This window comes from Dama dama, chromosome 25, assembly GCF_033118175.1.
Source record: "Dama dama isolate Ldn47 chromosome 25, ASM3311817v1, whole genome shotgun sequence".
Taxonomy (NCBI): Eukaryota; Metazoa; Chordata; class Mammalia; order Artiodactyla; family Cervidae; genus Dama; species Dama dama.
Window position 1 is genome coordinate 50,058,946 of NC_083705.1, and position 24,299 is coordinate 50,083,244.

Sequence of the window (24,299 nt, forward strand, 5' to 3'; positions counted from 1 at the left end):
TGAACACCCCACTTCCCTTTCTCTTCACTCCTAGGGTAGAAAAACTGAGGTGTGATTGTATCCTTTCTCACGGTCTGTCCATGTGCTTACATTCTCTGTGGGTGCTGGCTTCCTGCCCTTTCCTATCTCACCTCTCTACTGCTCTGAAATTGTTTCTGTATCTCTCAAAAAATAACACTTGCACTTTGATCTTTATCTTGGCTTCTGTTTTTGAGGGAGCAGAGATTAAAGAAGATGGTCTGAGTGATTGTAGAAAAGAGAATAGAAGAGAGTGAGAAAATGGTTTAATTTTAAAACTATAAAACCTTAAATCCAGGCAAATGTTGATGCAACCAATGGCAAATGTAAACATTCACATAACACATATTTTCATGTCATATGTCATTTGCTAAACTGCTATATCTAAATAATCTCCTTAAATCACTCTAATACTTGAATATTTCATTATCTATACTAGTAACATCATGTCAATTTCAACATAAGATATACTATATGGGAGCAATTCAGTATTTATTGCTTAGTCGTAGCACTAATTAAGCAAATTTTTATGTGTCACAATTAATATTTTTAATACTTTTCTAACAGCATGATTTTGGTTTTTATGATAAAAACAATGGATGCTTTGATGAGTAAACAATGGACCACAATAATATCATTAACTGTTTCACCAAAGGGGCAAATTTTCTTGAAGGAGAAAGGAAGACAAAATATCAAATAGGTATGATATCAAATATCAAATAGTTCTCTTAGAACTTCCAAGGGAAGGGATTATCTAAGAGAAATTAGTAAATTAATTATATTAGTCACTGGAAAGTGGAGGAGTTTATGATCCAGTGCAGCATAAAGGAAGATGTATTAAAGCAATAGATTTCAGGTCACTCACTGTACTTATTCATTATTTATTAAATATTTGGTAAACACAACTTTTGCGTGTTGCTGTTGTATATCGTTGCAGTCTAACTGACAATTTGAACTCTTTTTTTTTTTAAACCAAGGGTTTATTGCCTTTTACTAAGTAAACTTTGAAATGACTACTAATTTCAGAAACTTCAAAGACCGCTTATTGTACCATTGTAGAGAAGAGAGCAAGTTTCTCTCTCACATGTTGGGTGAAGGCTGTATTCTTTCTAGATTCTTGCTGTTGCAAGTTTATAACCCAAGCACCCTGGGGTTCATAAAAGTTTAGAAAATAAGCATAGGGTTTGCTAAAGGATAATTTCAGAAAGAGCTAAAGGAGTAGTGTGACAGATGCAACATTTTATCATAACAATAAATTAATGATATTATGCTATATAATAATGGTTTCTGTTTTTTGGCAGTTACATTAGCTAGACTTCTTCAAGACCCTTTTATTAGTTATTTAATTCTTGGACTAACACTGTAGGTACTGCTTTTGACCATTTTGTATGTGTGAAAAACGAAGCCCAAAGCAGTAAACTAAAATTTCCAAGACTAAAGAGCAGGCCAGAGAAGTAACAGAAATACACAAGCATGGAATACTAAAGCCCATACTTCTTAATCGTAAGTAAGGCCTAAGTAATCATTTTGATGCTAAAACTGATTTTTAAATATATATGCAGCACATTGGCATATTTCTAAGTAAATGGTTAAAAAACTCATAGCTGATACTGGAACAATTCAGGATTTTATGAAGGAGACAATTTGTGTCCATATTGGTGAAAGAAAAGACAAAGAAATAACTAAAATCATTTCTCTAACTTAATTAGCTTAACATTTTTCTCTCAGTGACATTTTCTTACCTGAAAATTTAGAATTTTTTGTCTCTAGTATGTATTTGTCATGGAAAACAAAGAGAGGGTGCAAGAATTTTTAAAGAAAAAAGTACGTTAGTATGATTTTCCTACTTGGTTGTAGGAAGCATCTATCAAAACTAATATCACAATATAAATTTATTCCTTATAAATGTCTAAATTGTGAATTGCATGACTAATTTGTGTGAACTAAGAACATCAGCTCCCTTCATTATAAAAATGACTTTCTATACTTGGCAGTATGAAATAGCTATTTTTTTTTTCTGCTTCCTCTACATTTGCCATCTAAACCAGATATTTAAGCTCTTCTTTACTAAGACCATATTTATATATAACTAACAACTTTATAATTTTTGTGTCATAGGGTGGTATTTATTCATCTTAATATTTCTGTGTTCTTTGGCTATCTAAAATTATTTTACATAATAAGTGAGCTTGTAAAAGTCTTTAGGATTGTATCATTTAATAGACATTTTTGTATGTTCATTTATATTATTTTATCTTGGCTGATTCAATAATTCATTAGGGAGAACTGTTTTTGGAGTTGCTATCACAGAGAGAACAAATGACAGAGAATAATCACTCCTGACTAACAACTTTATTAACAACTGTTCAATGAATCAATCCTTTCTGGAATGCTGCCACCATTTATTTTTTGGCATAGTGACATATTAGATTCTGCACCAGTAGTTCTCATGTACACCCAGAAATACTCTTCTAATTTTCAAAGCGCTTGGGAAAATTTAGAATGAACTGACCAGAGATTCTACTATAAAAAGAAATAGGATATAACTTAAAAAGTTACAAGTCTGTTATTAAGAGATAAAAGAAGCAAGAGAGAAACTCATGATGAACTAAAATATACTCATCAAACACTGTTGTTATTCAGTCTCTAAGTTGTGTCTGACTCTGCAACCTCATGGACTGCAGAACACCAAAGCCCTCTGTCCTCCACTATCTCCTAGAGTTTGTGCAAAATCATGTCCATTGAATTTGTGATGCTATCTAATCATCTCATCCTCTCCCTCCCCCTTCTCCTTTTTCCTTCCATTTTTCCCAGCATTAAGGGTCTTTTCTGAAGAGCTGACTCTTCTCATCAGGTGTCCAAAGTATGGCAGGTTCAGCTTCAGTATCAGGCCTTCCAATGAATATTCAGGGTTGATTTCCTTTAGGATTGATCAGTTGACCTTCTTGCAGTCTGATCATTCAGTTCAGTTCAGTTCAGTCGCTCAGTCGTGTCCGACTCTTTGTGACCCCATGAATCGCAGCACGCCAGGCCTCCTTGTCCATCACAAACTCCCGGAGTTTACTCAAACTCATGTCCATCGAGTCGGTGATGCCATCCAACCATCTCATCCTCTGTCATCCCCTTCTCCTCCTGCCCTCAATCCCTCCCAGCATCAGGGTCTTTTCCAACGAGTCAACTCTTCACATGAGGTGGCCAAAGTATTGGAGTTTCAGCTTCAGCATCAGTCCTTCCAATGAACACCTAGGACTGATCTCCTTCAGGATGGACTGGTTGGATCTCCTTGCAGTCCAAGGGACTCTCAAGAGTCTTCTCCAACACCACAGTTCAAAAGCATCAATTCTTCGACACTCAGCTTTCTTCACAGTCCAACTCTCACATCCATACATGACCACTGGAAAAACCATAGCCTTGACCAGACGGACCTTTGTTGGCAAAGTAATGTCTCTGCTTTTTAATATGCTGTCTAGGTTGGTCATAACTTTCCTTCCAAGGAGTAAGCGTCTTTTAATTGCATGGCTGCAGTCACCATCTGCAGTGATTTTGGAGCCCAAAAAAATAAAGTCTGACACTATTTCCCCATCTATTTCCCATGAGGTGATGGGACCAGATGCCATGAGCTTAGTTTTCTGAATGTTAAGCTTTAAGCCAACTTTTTCACTCTCCTCTTTCACTTGCATCAAGAGGCTTTTCAGTTCCTCTTCACTTTCTGCCATAAGTGTGGTGTCATCTGCATATCCAAGGTTATTGATATTTCTCCCGGCAATCTTGATTCCAGCTTGTGCTTCTTCCAGCTGTAGCATTTCTCATGATGTACTCTGCATATAAGTTAAATAAGCAGGGTGACAATATGCAGCCTTGACGTACTCCTTTTCCTATTTGTAACCAGTCTGTTGTTCCATGTCCAGTTATAACTGTTGCTTCCTGACCCACATATAGGTTTCTCAAGAGGCAGGTCAGGTGGTCTGGTATTCCCATCTCTTTCAGAATTTTCCACAGTTTATTGTGATCCACACAGTCAAAGGCTTTGGCATAGTCAATAAAGCAGAAATAGATGTTTTTCATTAGGCACTCTTAATTTTTACCAATGAGTATTGTTCATATAGAGACACTGAGAGAAAGATATTAGTCTCCTCCATTCAAAATATAAGCTCTTCAAAAATGATTAAGAAGTACTGATTCAAAATTGAAAATTTCACTTGAGTTAGTGTGTAGTTGTATGTCACTGAATTTGAGTCTACAGAAGTTTGTATGATATACAAATGTTGAAACCATACTTAAAGTTTTATGTTTTAAAACTTTCCCTAAGAAATATACTTAATGAAGAAAATAAAGGCTGGATAAATAAAACGGAGTAGTAACTTTTAGACAATTTTTATTTAACTTAAACTTTTTGTCAAGTATTATCAGCAAAGCAAAGTTGTCAATATGTTTAAAAATGTATAAAATTTGACCTACGTCCTGGGTTAACCTGAAGATTTATAAAAACTGACAAGCAAAATGCAAGGAGTAGAAAACAGAAGTATCCCTAAAGAGGTACAAATACATTTTTATGACTACTTAAATCTTTGAAATCAAACAATTTAAATTAAGTCACATATCTTTACTAAGGAAGATTATATTTGGTTTTGGTGAACAAAAAGGCTTGTTTAATAAATGCATTCATTTGCAATGGATCTGAAATTAAGAGTAGGATCCCAATAGGGAGAAATGGAAGAAAGAATATTCAAAGAAGAAAAATATTAGTGTAACTCAATTCACCAAGTTTTGATGAGGCTTGGTGTATGTGTTGAAAAAAGTTTGGAAATTTTTAACTGCATTTCATGCCATAAATTTTGATACATTTACTTTCATTTTATTTTCAAGAAAATCTCCAGATTTGCTTTGCATTTCGCTTTTGATTCAACACATCATTTTTTACTTAGCAGTGTAAGGGGCTTTCACTTTTCTAATGTTATTAATGTTGTGTTTATTTCATTGTGCTGTTTATGTTACTTTGATACTTCTGGAACTATTAAGATGTGTTTTTGTGTGTGATCTAATATAGAGGGGGCTTCCCTGGTGGCTCAGTGTTAAAGAATCTACGGACCAACGAAGGAGAGCAGGTGATGTGGGTTCGGTCCCTGGGTCAGGAAGATCCCCTGAAGCAGGAAATGGGAACCTACTCCAGTATTCTTGACTAGGAAATCCCATGGACAAAGGAACCTGGCGGGCTATAGTCCATGGGATTGCAAAACAGGTGGACATGACTTAGCGACTAAAGAACAACAACTAATGTAAGGGAAGTTCTTACTGTTCCATGAGCATTAGAAAAATGTATTTTCTTCGCATTCTAATGTGTGTGTGTGTGTATCACATACTTTAGACTTAGGGTTTTCCCTTTTTTTTAAGACCATCTACATTTAACCTTATTTTATCCACTTAATTGTAAGAAGTACCTCATAATCCCTGTAATCCGAAGGTTTCCATCTGTCTCCCCTTGCATTGCCTGTTATTTCTGTTCTATGAAAGTTGTTGCTTCATTTTGGAGGCATAACTATGAATCACTTTTTATTTACCTTCTTCTAGTACATAATATGTATACAATGAAACAGATCATAAGAATATTGTTGAATTAGTTTTAACAACGTGAATACATTCCTGTACTATGCAATCAGTGAAGACTAGACATCACTGTCATCCAAGAAGCCCCTTGGCCCTTCCTAGTCACTAACCACTCCCTTTGGGTACACCAGCTTTGAAAATCAAGTTTAGCTTTTCCTATTTTTCAACTTCATATAAATAGAATTATGTCATTTATGTCAACTAACATGATGTTTATAGGATTTGCTCATATTTCATACAGCAGTAATTTGTTTATTGTCATTGGAGATAGAATATTCCACTAATTTCTGACATTGAGATGGACTGCTCAGATTCTCCTTAAGGGATCACTAGCTGCCCAGATATCAGGAGCATTGTCTGCAAATGGCCTCCGGCTGTCATCTTCTACATGTTCTGTTTCAGTTGCATAGGATTTTCTCCAGTTTGCACTTCCTGGAACAGTCCACATCTGGTTATGACTGGGACAGATGTTGCATAGTTCTAACTATTTCAATCCAAATTAGAGAGCTGTGATGGACAATCTTCATGATCAAGATCCCTGCCTATTTCTCAGTGGGGCTTTGTTGGTCTTGCATCAGAGTTTTATTTCTCCTTACGATCAGTCAGTATCTCCTTTCCATTCTCCTCTCAAGCATTGATCCTTAAAAATCAATATAAAAAAATAAATATATTTTTTTATATAAATATCAACTCTGAGCTCCATCTCAGAATCTTCCTCCAGAGAACTCAGTCTTTGATACCATTATAGGAGAAGACTATAGAGGGATGTTTTGGTTTTCTTCAATTTTTTAAATTGATTATTACTAGGAATATTCTAATAGGGTTGTTTTGAGTACATTTCTAGGTGTGGGGTTGTTGGATAATGGAGTATTTTTTTGCTCAAGTTTAGTAAATGTATTTTTATTAAATGTTATACCAGTTTACCAGTGGTGTATGAGAATTCCAGTTACTGAACTTCTTTGCCAAATCTTGGTATTCTCAGTCATTTATATTTTAGTCTTTTTAGTGAATGTGCAGTGGTATCTCACAGAGGTTTTTAATTTTATAATGGCTAGTGAAATTCATCACATTTTCAAGTGTGTACTGAATGTGTACTGGATATTTATGTACAAATATACGTGTGTGTGTGTGTGTGCGTGTGCGCATGCTCTCAGTCATGTCTAACTGTTTGCAGCCCCATAGACTGTAGTCCACCAGGCTTCTCTGTCCATGGGATTTTCCAGGCAAGAATACTGAAATATGTTGCCATTTCCTATTCTCGGGGTTCTTCCTGACTCAGGGATTGAATCCACATCACCTGCATCTCCTGCATTGGCAGGCGGATTCCTTACCATGGGTGCCACCTAGGAAGCCATGGCTTCCCTGGGGGCTCAGATGGTAAAGAATCCACCTGCAGTGTGGTAGACCTGGATTCAGTCCCTGGGTTGGGAAGATCCCCTGGAGGAGGGCATGGCAACCCACTCCAGTGTTCTTGCTTGGAGATCCTCATGGGCCAGAAGAGCCTGGTGAGCTACAGTCCATCGCATCTCAAAGAGTCAAACAGGACAGCAATTAAGCACAGTGCTTCTCTGGTGGTTCAGACAGTAAGAAAATCTGCGTGCAATGCAGTATTCCTGGGTTTGATACCTGGGCGAGGAAGATCCCCTAAAAGCCAAACTGGTAAGTAATGTGTGTATAGACACATTATGTAACACATATGTTTTATTTTTTTTACTGAAGTATAGTTGATGTTATATGTTATATTAGTTTTAGGAGTACAACATAGTGGTTAGATAATTTTATAGATTATACTCCATATTGAACTGTTATGAAATATTGGTTATATTCTCTATGCTTTCCATTACATCATTGTAAGTTACTTATTTCATACCTTGTCATTTGGATCACTTGATCTCCTTCACCAATTTTGTCCGTTTTCCCATACCTCTTTCTGTTAGTAACCATTAGCTTATTCTCCGTATCTGAGTCTGTCTCTGTTTTGTTATATTCATTTGTTTTATTTTTTAGATTCACATGTAAGTGAAAATGTGCAGAGTCTGTCTTTCTCTGTCTGACTTATTTCACTAAGCATAATACCCTCCAGGTCCAAGCATATTGCAAATGGCAAATTTTCATATTTTTATGGCTGAACAATATTCTTTCGTGTGTATATTCTGCATCTTATTTATCCTTTCATCTGTTGCGGGACAACTTAGGTTGCTTTTATATCTTGGCTAGCATACATAATGCTACTATGAACATTGAAATGCATTTTTTTGAGTTAATGTTTTTTCTTTAATTCAGATGTGTACCCAGGAGTGAAACTGCTGGGTCATTTTTACTTCTATTATTTTCCATTGTTGCTACATTAATTTACAGTTCCACCAACCATATGCTAGGATTCCCTTTACTCCACAACTTCATCAACACTTGTTATTTCCTGTCCTTTTTTGCAATAGTAATTCTGACCAGATTGAGGTGATATTTCACTGTGGTTTTCATTCGCATTTCTCTGATGATTAGTGATGGGGAGCATCTTTTCATATCCCTGTTGGCCATCTGCATATCTTCTTTGGAAAAATGCCTATTCAGATCCTCTATATTTTTTACTGGGCTTTTTTTTTTCCGATATTGAATTGTATGATTTCTTTATATATTGGATATCAACCTCTTATTGGACATCATTTACATTCTTCCATGCATTAGATTGCATTTTTGTTTTGTTTATGATTTTCTTAGCTGTGCAAAAGTTTTTAAGTTTGATTACGTCTCACTTATTTATTTTTGCTTTTGTTTACTATACCTAAGGAGATAGATCCAAAATGAAATTGCTAATGCCAATGTCAGTGTGTACTGCCTATATTTTAATTCTAAGAAATTTATTTATCATCAATATATTTTTGAAATCCATTTCATTTTGTACTTTTTAATTAAAATTCCATTATTTACCCACTGCTTTTAGTACAACCTTTGTCATAAGGAAATTGACCATGTCTGTGGCTTTCTAACTTTTTGACTGGGTTATTTTCCTATCCTTTTACTGCAATGTTGTGTAAATTAATGACTAATTATATTATTGCTTCAGGTTTTCTAAAGATCCTCCTGGCTATTTTTGGACATATAATTTTCATTTATATATGAATTTTAGTAAACTTTTCAATTTAAGTAGAAAGAAACTGCTTATATCTTGATTGAGGGGAAATGATATACCATAAAATTTTAATAAATTAAATCCTTGAAAATGCTATAGTTCTCCTTTGTTTAAGCTTTTAACATTTTCTCTGAATATAATTTTATATTTTTAATCCTGGTATTAGGAATTAGATTTATTCTTTAGTTATCTGTTGGGTTTGATTCTCTTATAAATGTGATGTAAAAACATTGGCTAATTTAATACATTGACCTGTACCTAAAGAAAATTAATAAATTCATTTATTATTCTTAATAATTTCATGCTTAGTCTTGTCTGACTCTTTGTAACCCTATGGACTATAGTCCACTAGGCTCCACTATTCATGAAATTTTCCAGGCAAGAATACTGGAGTAGATGCCATCTCCTTCCCCAAGGGACTCACCTGACCCAGGGATCACACACACATATCTTGCATTTCCTGCATTGAGGGCAGATTCTTTACCAGTGAGCCACCTGGGAGTATCAGACTACTTTACCTGTCTCCTGAGAAATCTTTTTTATGGTCAAAGAGCAATAGTTAGAACCAGATATGGAACAGTTGACTGGTTCAAAATTGGGAAAGGTGTGTGACAGTGCTGTAATTAATTTATATGTCACCCTGTTTATTTAATTTATATGCAGTGTACATCATGTGAAATGCCACGCTGAATGAATCACAATCTGAAATTAAGATTGCTGGGAGAAATATCAGCAACCTCAGATATGCAGCTGATACCACTCTTATGGCAGAAATTGGAAGATCCAAAGAGCCTCTTGATGAGAGTGAAAGAGGAAAGAAAAAAAGCTGGTTTAAAACTCAACATTCAAAAAACTAAGACCGTGACATCTGGTCCCATCACTTCATGTCAAGTAGAAGGGGAAAAGTGGGAATGATGACAGATTTTACTTTCCTTAGGCTCCAAAATCAATGCAGATGGTGACTGCTGTCATGAAATTAAAAGATACTTGCTTCTAAGAAGGAAAACTATGACAAACCTAGACAGTTTATTAAAAAGCAAAGAAATCACTTTGCAGAAAAAGTTCCATATAGTCAAAGCTATGATTTTTCCAGTAATCATGTATAGATGTAAGAGTTGGACCATAAAGATGATTGAGAGTTGAAGAATTGATGTTTTTTAATTGTGTTGTTGGAGAAGATTCTCGAGAGTACCCTGGACAGCAAGAATACCAAACTGTTCAATCCAAAGGAAATCCATGCTGAAGATTCATTGGAAGGACTGATGTTAAAGCTGAGGCTACAGTATTTTAGCCACGTGATATGAAGAGCTGACTCATTGGAAAAGACCTGATTCTGCGGAAGATTGAACACTAAAGGAGACAGGGGTGGCAGAATATGAGATGGTCAGGTAGCATCACCAACCCAATGGACATGAATTTGAGCTAACTCTGGGAAATAGTGAAGGACAGAGGAGCCTGGCATACTATAGTTCATGGGTCACAAAGGGTCAGATATGACTTAGTGACAGAGCAACAGCAATAACAAATTCCTAATAATTCTCTATAGAATCTTTTAGATATTTTGTATTTTTATCATGCACAATCATTTTATCTGTGGATAGTAAGTTGTGCTTTTTTCCAATATATATTTTGGTTCTCTTCTCCTATTGTTTTGAAGAGACATTCAAGTACACACTGACTAGAAGTAACGACAGCTACTTGTCTCTTTTGCAATCTCTGAAAGAAAGACTTTAATCATTCACAACTAATGTAGTGCTTACTGTAATTTATTTGCAGTTAATCTTAGGCAAATCAAGGATCTTTCTTCCTATTTATAAATTATTATACTTTTCTATTATGAATCGATCTTGAATTTAAACAAATGCTTCTATTGAGATAGTTGTATGATTTTCCTCTTTATTATCTGTTAATGAGATGATTACATTTATTGGCTATTATAGTACCTACTCCTTAAATATTGTTGAATTTAGTTCCATTTCTGCCCAAGATGTAGACATCTAGAAAGACCATTGCTCTGATCTTAACAATAACAGAAATCTGAATACACTGCAAAATAATAATTTTCTTGAGCCCATCGGAGAGCTAAAGTAAACCAGTAGTCTGGACCCTTAGACGGGACATTTTAATGAGAGCCAATACATGAGGACTGGTTCACCTGGGGCAACATAAGAGAGCTAGAAGCACTGGCCATGATACACATGTGCTGTATTTAGTTGCTCAGTTATGTCCGACTCTGTACCCCGCCAGGCTCCTCTGTCCATGGAGATTCCCCAGGCAAGAATACTGGAGTGGTTGCCATATCCTCCTCCAGGGGATGTTCCCAACCCAGGGATTAAACCCAGATCTCCCATATGGCAGGCAGATTCTTTACCATCTGAGCCACCAGGGAAGCCTGTCATATGAATAGGTAAAATTAAATCAAATATGATATTAATGCAAAGCTAAGGATTTTATAAAATTCTAAATAATCTGAAGTTAACTGACTAGTTAGTATCATGATCACCTAGTTAGTGATAAGCTTATATAAATCCAGTGACTAGGTCTTTTCACAATTCTATGGTGCAACCTCCCTTAATTCCAAATATCTGTTGCTGAAATCAACATCATCTAAAGTCTAACAATTGAATACTTTTGTGTGTTGGTGAAGGCACAGTGGCGTAAAGGAGAAGGTACTTACTTCTGAGCTAGAAACAATTTCATTGATTCTGTGTGTATTTTTATTAGAATAGATCCTTTTATTAGTGTATACTATGAATGCTGTTCCAGTGCACTTGAAATAAAAGCGGCAGTATTTAATGGTTGCGTTATTAAAGTTCTTTAACCTACATGAACTGGGATGTGATGGCTCAATGGTAAATAAGAAAAGTTTCCTCTAAAGATATAATCACTAAAAATTTAGCTGAATTTCACTGAACTATGAGGACTTTTAATTTTAAAAATAGGCCAAGAATGTCTCAAGATTAGATTTTAATAAAGGATTGCAAGTACCACATTCCTTTAAATTTTGATACAGCTAGCAAAACTGTAAGAATCTGAAAATGAAGAATATTTCCAAAAACAGCTTTCTGATTGCTTGCAAACATGCAAGTAAGATAAGTCTTGTCTTGAATTAATTTAAAAATCTTAGAAACTATCTTATTTTAACTGTATCTGTCCCCTTATTTATGTTTATCATTACACAATTTTTCTAATGCATGGTTCAAAGGAGGGAATGTATTTATAACTTCTCAAATATAATTGAAATAAATTTTATATAACAATTGCTGACATTATTTTTAGGCAGTGCTTTAGAGAGCAAAATGTACTGAAGTTCCCCAAAAGATGACAACCCCAGATAGTCCATTCAAACTACTATGAAAAATATACTAGTTGTTCCTGGTTCTAGACTCCATAGTTATGACATCTAGTTTAGAGAAATAAGGCTACTTGAATCTTGAACACCTCAGTTATTTACACTGATTATGAACTTACTAGTAGAATATATAATGGTACTACCATAACTCCCCAAATATTGAACTTCTTTGGCTCAGTAAAATCTCTTTTATTGACACACCAAAATTATCCCCCTGTATTTTCAACTGCTATTGTACAATCATCTCTAAATTTCTCCCTGTCCTTTCAAGTTTATTTAACTAGACCACAAATTGTTCCATGTCTTATTAATAATTTTAACATGAATGTGAGTTTTGTTCTATAAGAGTAGAAAACATAAATATTAGAACTCTAAGGTGAGAGAACTCTATTTTTTTATTTTTATTTTTTAATTTATTTTTATTAGTTGGATGCTAATTACTTTACAATATTGTAGTGGTTTTTGTCATACATTGACATGAATCAGCCATGGATTTACATGTATTCCCCATCCCGATCCCCCCTCCCACCTCCCTCTCTACCCAATCCCTCTGAGTCTTCCCAGTGCACCAGGCCCGAGCACTTGTCTCATGCATCCCACCTGGGCTGGTGATCTGTTTCACTATAGATAATATACATGTTTCCATGCTGTTCTCTCGAAACATCCCACCCTTGCCTTCTCCCACAGAGTCCAAAAGTCTGTTCTGTACATCTGTGTCTCTTTTTCTGTTTTTCATATAGGGTTATCATTACCATCTTTCTAAATTGCATATATATGCGTTAGTATACTGTAATGGTCTTATCTTTATGGCTTACTTCACTCTGTATAATGGGCTCCAGTTTCATCCATTTCATTAGAACTGATTCAAATGAATTTTTTTTAATGGCTGAGTAATATTCCATGGTGAATATGTACCACAGCTTCCTTATCCATTCATCTGCTGATGGGCATCTAGGTTGCTTCCATGTCCTGGCTATTATAAACAGTGCTGCGATGAACATTGGGGTGCACGTGTCTCTTTCAGATCTGGTTTCCTCAGTGTGTATTCCCAGAAGTAGGATTGCTGGGTCATATGGCAGTTCTATTTCCAGTTTTTTAAGAAACCTCCACACTGTTTTCCATAGCGGCTGTACTAGTTTGCATTCCCACCAACAGTGTAAGAGGGTTCCCTTTTCTCCACACCCTCTCCAGCATTTATTGCTTGTAGACTTTTGGATAGCAGGCATCCTGACTGGCGTGTAATGGTACCTCATTGTGGTTTGCGTTTCTCTGATGATGAGTGATGTTGAGCATCTTTTCATGTGTCTGTTAGCCATCTGTATGTCTTCTTTGGAGAAATGTCTGTTTAGTTCTTTGGCCCATTTTTTGATTGGGTCATTTATTTTTCTAGAATTGAGCTGCAGGAGTTGCTTGTATATTTTTGAGATTAGTCCTTTGTCTTTTGCTTCGTTTGCTATTATTTTCTCCCAATCTGAGGGCTGTCTTTTCACCTTGTTTATAGTTTCCTTTGTTGTGCAAAAGATTTTAAGTTTCATTAGGTCACATTTGTTTATTTTTGCTTTTATTTCCAATATTCTGGGAGGTGGGTCATAGAGGATCCTGCTGTGATTTATGTCAGAGAGGGTTTTGCCTATGTTCTCCTCTAGGAGTTTTATAGTTTCTGGTCTTACATTTAGATCTTTAATCCATTTTGAGTTTATTTTTGTGTATGGTGTTAGAAAGTGTTCTAGTGTCATTCTTTTATAAGTGGTTGACCAGTTCTCCCAGCACCATTTGTTAAAGAGGTTGTCTTTTTTCCATTGTATATCCTTGCCTCCTTTGTCGAAGATAAGGTATCCATAGGTTTGTGGATTTATCTCTGGGCTTTCTATTCTGTTCCACTGATCTATATTTCTGTCTTTGTGCCAATACCATACTGTCTTGATGACTGTGGCTTTGTAGTAGAGTCTGAAGTCAGGCAGGTTAATTCCTCCAGTTCCATTTTTCTTTCTCAAAACTACTTTGGCTATTTGAGGTTTTTTGTATTTCCATACAAATTGAGAAATCATTTGTTCTAGTTCTGTGAAAAATACCTTTGGTAGCTTGATAGGGATTGCATTGAATCTATAGATTGCTTTGGGTAGAATAGCCATTTTGACAATATTGATTCTTCCAATCCATGAACATGGTATGTTTCTCCATCTGTTTATGTCCTCTTTGATTTCTTTCATCAGTGCTTTATAGTTTTCTATGTATAGGTCTTTTGTTTCTTTAGGTAGATATACTCCTAAGTATTTTATTCTTTTTGTTGCAATGGTGAATGGTATTGTTTCCTTAATTTCTCTTTCTGTTTTTTCATTGTTAGTATATAGGAATGCAAGGGATTTCTGTGTGTTAACTTTATATCCTGCAACTTTACTATATTCATTGATTAGCTCTAGTAATTTTCCGGTAGAGTCTTTAGGGTTTTCTATGTAGAGGATCATGTCATCTGCAAACAGCAAGAGTTTCACTTCTTCTTTTCCTATCTGGATTCCTTTTACTTCTTTTTCTGCTCTGATTGCTGTGGCCAAAACTTCCAAAACTATGTTGAATAGTAGTGGTGAGAGTGGGCACCCTTGTCTTGTTCCTGATTTCAGGGGAAATGCTTTCAATTTTTCACCATTGACGGTAATGCTTGCTGTGGGTTTGTCATATATAGCTTTTATTATGTTGAGGTATGTTCCTTCTATTCCTGCTTTCTGGAGAGTTTTAATCATAAATGGGTGTTGAATTTTGTCAAAGGTGAGAGAACTCTAAAATGTGAAATCTATGTTTAATTTTTGACAAAATTTATGGGGAATGGAACACACAAGGATGTTTAGAGAAGCCCTCTTTTACTTATCCTGCTTGTGGGAAGCAGGGATGGATTTAACAGGGATTCACACAAATGAGCCATGTTGGAAGGATGCTCTTTCTCCAAATAGCAGAGAAGGAGAAATTCTGGTTATGCACTACTCTGTACTTTCCCTTCCATAAATACCTTGTTCAACACTTGGCCTAAGAAAACCCAGTGTATTTAATGACTATCTAAGGGGGAAAAAAGAACTAGTCCATAAGGGGAAATGTTGGTGAATTTCTGCAAAATGTATTAATATTCATCAGAAGAATATTCCATAAAGAATATGAAAATTGGAGCCAAATAATGTTAGAGGAAGAAGAGGAAGGAGAAAGAGAAGGAATAAATGGAGGAAGTGGAGGAGGGGAAGGAGAAAGAAGAGGGAAAGCAGACAGAGGAAAAGAAGAAGGCCTTAATGTTAATTTTGTGCGTCAACTTGGATGGACCATCGTACCTCGATATCTGGTCAAACACCAATTTGAATGTTGTTTAGAAACTAGTTTTCAGATGAGATTAACCTTGAAATCAGTAGAGTTTGAGTATAGAAGATTACTCTCTATAAGTGGACCTCATCCAATCAGTTGAAGGCCTTAAGAGAAAAGACTAGTTTCTGGAGGAAGAAGGAATTCTGCATTCAGACTGTCTTTGAACTTCAGCTATACTATCCACTCTTCCTTGGGTCTCCAGGCTCCCTGAAAATTTTGGACTTGCCAGCCTCCAGAATCACATGAATCAATTCCTTAAACTAAATCTCTCTCTCTTTCTCCCCATGTATGCATACACCCATGTACTCTCACACATAGACCCACACATATATATGCACACATGTATACATTTATATGAAAGAAGAAAGAGTGAAAGAAAAAGAGAGAAAGAAACATGCACATAGCTCTGTTGTATGATAAACTTAAAAAGGTACATTCTCTTATTGAATTGGATTTTTATTGTTGTCTCCAATTTCAATGAAATGAAAAATACTCTATGCACACAAAGAAAATAGTTTAAATAGGGCTGATCTTATTTAGTCTATCAATTACTTGTTTACAAGAGAATGCCCCACTTTTTAGAATTTTGTGCCACGTAAAAGTGATTGATTTGCAGTTCAAGTGATTATAAGGTCACTGGTTGGTTCAAAAATATGTTTTGGCAATATAAAATATTCCAACATTGCCTTATTTCTAGCATGATAAAACTGGGACTGAAAAGATTGATATTACTTCAACAACAGAGGGCTTTTCAGAGTAGTTATTAAACTTGTGAAAGGAAAGTGATGGATTAGATAATACCTTAGGCCTCTTGTCGGCAAACATTGTTTTTTTTTTTTTTTTTTTTGTATGAAGTGTACACATTTGGTTAGAATAATTTTAATCCTCAGTTAGAAAACCTTGATTTTATTGCAGTGATTTTTATTAAAAATTGAATGACTTTTAACTCAATTTCAGGAGGGGTAGGATATTTATGGGGAAAGAGCTTTAAGAAGGCTCAAGGGGAAATGTCAGTAAGTACTCAAGAAGAATGGAAATGTCATTTTGCATTAGAAAAAACAACATGACTTTGCTGTGAAATTCACAAAACCTTTTATGGCAAGGGAACAACTTAACTTGATTAAGTGGCACCAGACACAGATGTATATCAAATCATAACTACAATGTCTATCAGAGAAATGTTCATTGACATCCAGGGAAGACAAGCCCTTTAATATTGCAGTGCTGTTTGCACTTGTCTTCGAGTGGAAATACACCACAAGGACTACAACATTAAACTCTGTCAATTCTTGAATTTCAATTGTCTGCATGAGTAAGCATCATTTCCTAATAATAGCTAGAAATACTGTTTTCAGTTGTAAACATTTTTCCTTTAGATGGAAAAAAATACTATTTATGTACTTAAGAAATATGAACACCCCTTGCAAATTCCACTTCCCCCAGAGCTTAGTAATATCAAGACAAGATTTATGAGCCATTTGATGTAATAGTAAATGAGTGCCTTTCTCATCATAGGCACTGAATACTTACCTATTGAGTGAATTAATAAATTTTGGGGAAATGTTTTTAAATAAAGTTTTAAATTTTTATTCATTTATGTGTCATGTATTTTTTTGCATTATTTCATTGTCACAATACAATTGAATGCAAAGCACATCTCTGATTGCTATGTTCAGGAGGCCCTCACCAAGTAGTTTTTTCAGGGAATATTGTTGCAGGCTGTCTTATTGCAAATTGTACTTATTGTAGCATTAATTTTAAGAATATTACTTTTAAAAAATGTTTTACTTTTCATTTTTTATTAGCATGTAGTTTATTTACAATGTTGTGTTAGTTTCAGATGTCCTGCAAAGTGATTCAGTTATATAATCACATATATACTCTCTTTTTCCCATATAGGTTCTTACAGAGTATTGAGTAGAGTTCCCTGTGCTATATAGTATGTTCTTATTAGTTATCAGTTATATATATAGTAATGTATATATTTAAATCCCAATATCCCAATTTATCTCTCCTCCTTTTCTCCTGCATTAACCATAAGATTGTTTTCTACATCTGTAACTCTATTTCTGTTTTGTAGATAAGTTCTTTTGTATGATTTTTTAGCTTCCACATATAAGCAGTATCATATGATGTTTGTCTTTATCTCTCTGACCTCACTTCTCTCCGTATGATAACCTCTAGATCCATCCATGTCATTGCAAATGACATTCTTTCTTTCTTTCTTATGGCTGAGTAATATTCCATTCTGTGTAAGTACCACATCTTTATCCACAGAATATTACTTAAAAAAAAAAGTAGCAGTTTGAGGCAAGAATAGTAGGGGTAAATGTTACCATCCCAGTTGACTTGAAGAGCAAACTTCACCCTTGGGGGTGCCTGGTTGAGTATAGAAAGATGCAATAATGTGACCTGTACGGTTGGTACATTAACACAACACTAAAAATAAAGAGAAATGAGCCTTTGGTGCTAACAGAAGGAATTGAATAGGGGCTACCCTGTAACTCATATGGTAAAGAATCTGCCTGCAATGCAGGAGACCTGGGTTCGACCCCCAGGTTGGGAAGATCCCCTGGAGAAGGGAATGGCAACTCATGTCACTATTCTTGCCTGGGAAATCCCATGGACAGAGAACCCTGACAGGTTACAGTCTGTGGAGTCACAAAGAGTCAGACACAACTGAGCAACTAACACTACTACTACTAAAGGAATTGAATATACGCTCTCATATTTGAGAACACTTTCATATGCTTGTAAAGAAAATAATTTATGCATAAGATGTGCCATGTTCATGTCCTTTATAACTGCTAATATAAAATTCCCAATATAAAAAACTGAAATAGAGGTCTAGGGCTATTTTGGTCCTTCATGTGCCAGAGATCTCAAGTCCTTCTATTTTTGAAGCACTATTATGAGTATCTTCTGGAGAAGGAAACGGCAACCTAAGCTAGTATTCTTGCTTGGAAATCCCATGTACAGAGGAGCCTGGTGGGCCTAAGTCCATGGGGTCACAAAGAGTTGGACAAGACTTAGTGACTAAGCAACAGCAATATTGGTCACATTCTAGCTAGTAGGAAGGGTAGCTACAGAAAGCCATGTGCCATCATGTCAATGAAGACACTAGAGACTGCCACGCTATACTTCTGTGCACACATCATTGTGGAAAACCTCATGGAAACAGATATACCTGCCGAGATGGCTGGAAAATGCAGTCTTTATTATGGCTGTTCAAATGTTCTGCTAATATGTATATAATTTCAGAAGAAAAAAAGGGACCATAGACTTTGTTGAAATAACTTGTTTTTCTGTTTATTTTTTCTAGAGATACTGATAACAAGTTTGCAAATATCATTTTGAAGATTATTTATATACCAACTTCATTTATCCAGTCATGAACTCTCCAAGGACTTGTTTTAAATGTCATGTTTTTCCCCAGTGCATAGTGATGTGCATTAATCTTAACACATGCTCAAAAAATTTATTGAATTTCATTGACTTCTGTTGTTAATTTTTAAATAAAATTTTATGTACACGTGATATATAATATTCAGGAAAATGTAAGATAATAAATGGAAAGTGAAGCGTTACTTTTATTTTATACTTAAATTTTATATTTGATGTACATTGTTGTTTATCTGCTAAGTTGTGTCTGACTCATTTGTGACCCCATGGACTCTATCTGGCCAGACTCCTCTGTCCATGGGTTCTCCCAGGCAAGAATAATGGAGTGTTTTGCTATTTCCTTCTCCAGAGGATCGTCCCGAGTCTCCTGCATTGGAGGTGGGTTCTCTACCACTGAGCCAGCCAGGAAGCCCCTTATTGATCTATGGCTGACTTAAAACACTTTATTAATTTCAGGTGTACACTATAGAGATTCAGTATTTTCATAATTTATACTTCATTTAAAGTTGTTACAAAATAATAGCTTATATTTCCTTGTGCTGGGTGACATATCCTTGTTCCTTATTCATTTTACATCATAGTTTGTGTCTCTTAATCCCATATGCTTATCTCACCCCTCCCCACTGGTAGCCACTACTTTGTCCTCTACATCTGAAACCCTGCTTTTAACTCTTCATATTTTTGTTTTATTCTTATATCAAACTCCAAATACTATGTATATTTACGAGAGACAGGAAACTTGTTTGGTTAATGCTAATGCGCATCTCACCATTGCAACCAGATTCTCTATATTACAACACAATCTTTAACCCTTCTGCTATACTGCTGGAGATTGGGTTTTCTAGTAAGCAGATTCTGAGATGGAGATTTTGAGTAGCAAGTTTATTAGGGGATTCTCTGACAACCATAGCCTGTCATAGACGAGAAGGAAGAATGGATGGCAGAGGAGAAGACTAGGTTGTCACGAAAGCTTGACAGAAGCCCTGGAAGACACCACTGAGAGTTCTCAAGTGGCAGTGGCATTGAGTTTATTTAGTTGAAGCATTGAGGCATTGACTTATACCTGCATTAACCAGTCACTGAATACAAGTTACTCCCTAGAAAAACATGTGACCCAAGGCAAGATGACTCTTTCTTGCAAAGGGCAGTTCTTGGAGTTTGGCAGCAGCTGATGACTACCAGAGGGTTATGTGTTCTTCAGTGTTGAGGCGGAATCCAAGCAAGTCTCCACAGTGTCCACTGTGCCTCATAATTTTAACTAAGGAATAAGGCCTTCAGTTTTGTTACCTGATCTTTTTATTGTATTTCCTGACTCTTAATAAATGTCTTCAACATAAGGTTGTGTTTTCTTTCACATAAACCAAGACAGAGTGAGTGACTCAATGGTAATCAGAAACATAGGCACCTTACATTCTTCAGCTCTTTCTTCCATAGCATTGGTTTCCATGTTCTAGGTTGTTTTATGTCCAAAGTGGATATTCCATCTTATTTCAGGCAACAGAAAGAAAGGGCCTAAAAGTGTGTCCCAATTGACTACTCTTTACCTGACAAATTGTTCTAAAAGTTTTTGGACACTGCACATTTAGCATTAATAAAGACCACAGAATGTCAAATTTAAAGTAAGTATATTGCAATACTGAAATACCTTTGGGTCTGTTAACTGAGGAAGAAGAGGACATTAAATATGAGAAACTAATAGTCTCTCTCTCTCTCTCTTTATATATATATATATATATATACACACACACATACACACACATATATGTGTGTGTTCATATATTCATATATAATTTTCTTTAGCTCTAGCAAACAACAATAAAATATTTGTTCTGATTGATTTTAAATGTTGTTCTTAATTATGTGATAATTGAATAACTACTTTAAATGTTATATTTTATATAACTGCATACCATGGATGAAAAAAGGACTTCCCTGGTAGTTTAGACAGTAAAGTGTCTGCCTACAATGCGGGAGACCTGGGTTCAATCCCTGGGTTGGGAAGATCCCCTGGAGAAGGAAATGACAATCCACTCCAGTACTCTTGCCTGGAAAATCCCATTGACAGAGCTGCCTGGTAGGCTACAGTCCATGGGGTCGCAGAGTCAGAAATGACTGAGCAACTTCACTTTCTTTTCTTACGGATGAAAAATAGTTTAAAAGCATGGTGTTCTATTGAGTTGGCCAAAAATTCGTTCAGGTTTTTCTGTACTATCTCTTGGCCAACCCAACAGAATTTGGCCACCCCGATATTTACCTCTGTTTGAATCCTCTATATTTAGGAAGAAAATGCTTTTTTAAGCTCTACCAACCATGTGACTTAAATTACAGGAGAAATATCCAGAAACAAAAATACTAACAATGCCCTATTGTCAGAAAATTTCAAATCTAAAGGTACAAAATGTTAGAGAGTGTTAAAATACTCTACTTTGGTGAACTGGGAGGGTGTATACAAAGTATCCTTGCCTAAAAATTACCTGTGAATGAATATAGATTTTAAGATTTAAAAAAAGGATATTACCCAAGAGAGGAAAAGTTATCAAAAATAGTTTTGAGAATACATATTCCTTTACATAACACAATTTTATTGCTGTTAATAACTGTAAGATTAGCTACTGTTTAAACACTATAAGGAAAAGTTAAAAAATTCAACTGTGTTTAGAAAATTTGGCAAGGATTAAAAGAAACATCTGCTGAAAGGAAATGCCATCAGCATTTCTTATTAATTAAATACAATGCAGTGAAATACTATATACCTTTTATCAATGATTTTTGAATTTATTAATAGTCTTAAGTCAGAAAATTTCTCATGGTTATACTATTATGAATTTTTGTCAGCTAGAAAGTGGGGAATATAAAATAGGAACGTGTTCCAAGGAAAGGGATGAGTTGAATAAAGTATAGAACAATAAAAAACTAGAAATTTAACTTTTGAAGAAGGAATGCTTTAATAATTCTTTGAATATCGGAAGGGCTTTTTGAAAGTATGGTAATCAATATTTTTATTATATTGAAGACAGAACAAGAGAAACTAAGCTTAGTATTAAACATGATGGATTTGAGTTAGCAAGTTGTAAAATATTTTCTGACAGTGAGAAATTTGTAGTGAATCTCTTTTAAACAAAAATGGGTCCTTGCTATTTTCTTATTCTTTATACATTGCCTGATGATTGAAAAACTAAGTGATATGATCCATTTTTACACTTATGATATCATTATATAAAATATGGCTTGTGTATAAATATCCTCACTAAAACCTCTCCCCAAAAGTTAAAATAATCTTTTTATAGAAGAAAGTTTGTATTAAAATGACTTGGAATGATATGAAGAATCTATTTGATATGGTCCACTCTAAGTATATCATTTGAAAATTTGGACCACAAACAGAACTAGGAAGAGATGGACGCTGAACATGAAAGCTAAAAAGACGCAATCTTCAAAGTGCTTTTTAAAAGTTGGCTAATATTTTATTTTATTTTATTTTTACCATTTATTTTTATTAGTTGGAGGCTAATTACTTTACAATATTGTAGTGGTTTTTGCCATACATTGACATGAATCTAAAAGTTGGCTAACGTTTTAAAGTTAACCCTTTTAATCGGAGTATCATTGATTTACAATGTTGTGTTAGTTTCTGCTGCACAACAAAGTCAATCAGTTATATATGTAACTATAAACTCTTCCTCTTCAGCCTCCCTCCCACTTCCTCCATCCCACCCTACAGGTCATCACAGCACAGATTTGGGCCCCCTGTGCTGTAGAACACCTTCCCAGTAACCATCTATTTTACACATGGTAGTGTATACATGTCAATGCTACTCTCTCAATTTGTCCCACCCTTCCCTTCCCCCCCGTATCCAGATGACTGTCAATTAAAAAATGTTTGCTAATGCATAGATTACAGCAGTATAGCATTCATCATATAAAATAAAAACCTGTATCTTTTACAAGTGAGTTCAAGATTCATGGTTTCTTCTAAGCAAATCAGAGACACTCCCCACTTAGGAATAAAACAAAGTTTACTTTTCCAAAGATGTTTCATGTGCAACCACCCATCCAGAAGGGGATTCGTTACACCACTCTATGATGTCAACTTCCGCACAGGCCTCCAAACTTGATTAAACTCTCTAAAAGCAGAATATTCCTGAGCAACCCTCTGTAGCTCTAAGTTTCAATAGTAAAAATGGCAGGATGAAGTTTACTTTTATTCATCTAACTTAGATTTTAAAATAGCTTTTTTTTTAAACCAAGTTTCATTTAATGGAAAGAATACTTTATCTGAGGTCACTGAGGGTAGAATAGGCTGGATGTATATAAAAGATAAGAAAATATCTATTTTTAAAACTAGTAGTTCAAATTAATTTAGTTTAAACTGATAATAAATTATAAAAACTTTCTAAAGTTAAGTTTGAAGACTGTAAATTGGAATCTTTGAAATATCTGTACATATCATAATTGCGTGAAGCATATTTTTCAGACTGCCTGCAAAAAATCATTTTGTTTATCTTCCTCAGGCTAAGACTTTTTTCTTTTGGTTAGGAAAATTCTCATAAGCTTCCCGTTCTGACTTAAAGAGCTTTCATGAGATTTAGGCTTTGGGCATGATCGAAGATGCAAGAGGCTGGATTTTAGCTGTCCTTGATAATTACTTCTGAAAAGCAATGACTAATTCTATCAGCCTTCTGAAAAGGGTATAAATCTTGATACTAGCAGATATTTTGTGTGCTGAAACAACTAGAGGAAGAAAATAATCTACTTTTTGTGTATTTAGATTGCTCACCTGCATTCATGCATTTTCTCCAGTTTGTATCTGCAAACATAAGCATGATGAATAAAGTTCTTTTAATTTTAAACCCTTACAACAATGCTGTAGTCTTCAGGATTCAATTAACTCTTGGATTTGAAAGAACTTAGAAAAGAAGTTTTGTTAAAAAATTACTAGAAAGGGAAGCAAGTGGAAAATAATGTCAATGTTGAAAGTATGAGGGACAAAACAAGGAAATAGAAGATTGGTAAGGTTCATGGAAACCTGTCAAGGCTCACTTTGGTTTACTTAGGAATGAAAAAATATCTTCATTGAATTATCAGAAATATTAAAATAGCATGCCTGATTCTTGTCTATGGTTGACATGGAGGGATTGTCTAATATTCATTTATTCTCTGAAATGTTTCTAAAACTAGTACCTTGAGAAAACTGTAGTCAAATCAAGCACATTATTTTTACATTCATTAGACTGTGTGCATGTGTGTGTGCCCAGTCTCTTCAGTTATATCCAACTCTTTGCAACTCCATGAAATGTAGCCCACCAGGCTCCTCTGTGCATAAAATTCCCCAGGCAGGAATACTGGAGTGGGTTGCCATGTCCTCCTCCAGGGGATCTTCTGCACCCAGAAATCAAACCTGGGTCTCCTGCATTGGCAGGCAAGTTCTTTATGGCTGAGCCACCAGGGAAG